Source organism: Nicotiana sylvestris, chromosome 8, assembly GCF_000393655.2.
Source record: "Nicotiana sylvestris chromosome 8, ASM39365v2, whole genome shotgun sequence".
Taxonomy (NCBI): Eukaryota; Viridiplantae; Streptophyta; class Magnoliopsida; order Solanales; family Solanaceae; genus Nicotiana; species Nicotiana sylvestris.
The window spans coordinates 168,047,117-168,049,875 of NC_091064.1; the positions used below are offsets into that span (position 1 = coordinate 168,047,117).

The window sequence follows — 2,759 nt, forward strand, 5'->3', positions numbered from 1 at the left end:
ACCTTGGACGCCACTCATGGTGAACCAGAATACTTGTCTCGCCAAAGTTAACCCTTGCTTCGCTGTGGTCAAAGGATCCAATTATTGCTGCTGAGTTCTGACAGTGATGATATTCTTGTTTGTAGAGAAGCTATAGGTCACCTCCGTGCCAACAACAGTACTTGACAGGGGACTCACTATGTGGTTATATGATGCACTGAGAGTGTCTCCCTTGTCACTCCTGATATATACATGCACATTGAGAAGCCAACTAGTCAAAAGTTGAATGAAGTGTCCAGAATCAGTCTCAACTAAAGTTACACACAGGTTCATAATTGCAAGAGCAGCAAGAAACTAGGTTGACAAGTTAAGTAAAGGTCACACACTCAACGTGATAATAAATGCATGGTCAATCCTCAAGCAAGATATCCTATAGTGGTGGACACAACTCACAGATTCAAAAAAAAAAAGTTCCGGTTAATAAACCTGCTCCCGCTCCTACAAAGGTAAATGGTCTATTATTTAAGCTAAAAATGCTATCAATTGTCGTTGTATAAAGGAGAAAACATCGCATTGTGTATATTCACTGCTTATTTCTTTATTTTATCTTCTGCCATTACAGCTGAAAGTTCAATATTTACATAACTATGCTGGGATAAGCACCAGTATTGGATTGAAAGCAAACCCCATTGTCAACTTCTGTGGTATCGTGGGAACTAATCTTGCTCTGGAAACTGATATGTCCTTTGATGAAACCAAAGCGGGAGTTGTCACCAAGTGCAACGCAAGCTAGAGCTTCACAATCGCTAACCTCGTTGCTTCTTTGAATCTGTGAGTTGTGTCCACCACTGTAAGATATCTTGCTTGAGGATTGACCATGCATTTATTATCACGTTGAGTGTGTGACCTTTACTTAACTTGTCAACCTAGTTTCTTGTTGCTCTTACAATTATGAACCTGTGTGTAACTTTAGTTGAGACTGATTCTGGACACTTCATTCAGCTTTTGACTAGTTGGCTTCTCAATGTGCATGTATATATCAGGAGTGACAAGGGAGACACCCTCAGTGCATCATATAACCACATAGTGAGTCCCCTGTCAAGTACTGCTGTTGGCACGGAGGTGACCCATAGCTTCTCTACAAACAAGAATATCATCACTGTCAGAACTCAACAGCAATAATTGGATCCTTTGACCACAGCGAAGCAAGGGTTAACTTTGGCGAGGCAAGTGTTCTGGTTCACCATGAGTGGTGTCCAAGGTCTCTTATTACCATTTCAGGAGAAGTAGACACTAATTTCAAAGGATCCATTTCAAGCTGTTGACAAAAGTGCCAATTGGACTGGCCTTGGCTCTCATGTCATAGGCTAGTCAGAGGTATAGAACAGTCGTACAATTAGAGAACTTGTTTTTGTGGCAATTAGAGAACTTGTTTTTGTGGCAATCTGTTGGTGGTTTTGAAACTGTAAAAATGAGTCTAGGTGGTTTTTTCTACCAATGTTTTGTCATTTCAAGTTCGTACGTATTCACCCTTTCTGAAACTGCTGATGGGTATCCTATCCCCAAAGACCTGAGACTTGAGAGGTTTCACTCAAGATTTTGCTCCAATTAAATGTGCACAACTATATCGATATTCATTGGACTTTGATACTTCCTTCGCTTTAATGTTCTAGCTTGGAGTAGGAAAATTCAACTAGTCTTTGTTGGCTGTTGCGATTTCTTTATTTCTCGTTCTAATTTGAAACGTACTTGAAGGCTTAATACTTCTGTGTTAGGGATGTCTTACTATTTTGGCCACTCCGATGTTGTATATCATTGGCTAGTCCGTTTACTTGTCAGCCGTCACAGTTTTGCACTTGTCTATCTTTTAAAATGTTTCTCCAGCGTACCAAAGAATCTAAAACAGGCGTCTAACTCATGACTAAAGAATTTCCTATTCGTCTTCCACTATCCTTTTATTAGGATAAGATCTTACAGTAGTATTATTTCAAGTGTCATTTTTTCCGGAGGATGGGCATTGCTTAGGGTTAGCTTTTGCGCACCTCGACTTATTACATCTGTTACCTACTACTACCTCGTGTTTTTATCTCCATTAGGATTTGAACTTAAATCCTCACGATTTTTTCACCTAATTTATTGATCACTAGACTACACCTTTTGATAGGGGTATTCAAGCCGAACCGGAAAACTGCAGAAAATCAAAAAATCAAATCAAATCGATTAAAAAATTCGACTAGGTTTGGTTTGGTATTGAGTAAAAAAATCTGAACTAAATCGACACACACACACAGATATATATATACCTTTTAAGACTTTATATTGAATTTTCTTTAAAAAATGTAGAAATACTTGAGATGCTCTCATGAGATGTACTAATATTTAATAAAACTATAAAGTGCATTCATTTTTATTTACTATAAATAATGGGTTGTATCACTTTCTTATCGAGTATTACTGAAATGCATCAATCATCTCTTTGTTCTTTCATATTCATATGTCAAAATTTCTTATACATCCTTTTCGAATTTGAAATTGTATTTTGATAAATTAAATGAAATAGAATATATCATTATTTAGGTATCATCTTATTTTTTATGTTTAATTATTAAATTCGGTTAACTTTGAAAGCGTACATTAACGAAAAATTATTACTCAATTAGACAACTAAGAAAATAACTATCATGTGTTACTATTCTCCCATAAGAATATTTTAATAGATCACATGTTTATCAATTTTTTTAAGTTTTACTAAACATATATTCACTTATCAAAACTTTATC

General features: G+C 36.2%; 1 pseudogene; it reads left to right on the plus strand.

Annotated features, from left to right (window-relative positions):
- Positions 1-380: 380 nt before the first annotated feature.
- Positions 381-1,304, plus strand: LOC104248951 (mitochondrial outer membrane protein porin of 34 kDa-like; annotated as a pseudogene).
- The last annotated feature ends 1,455 nt before the right edge of the window (positions 1,305-2,759 follow it).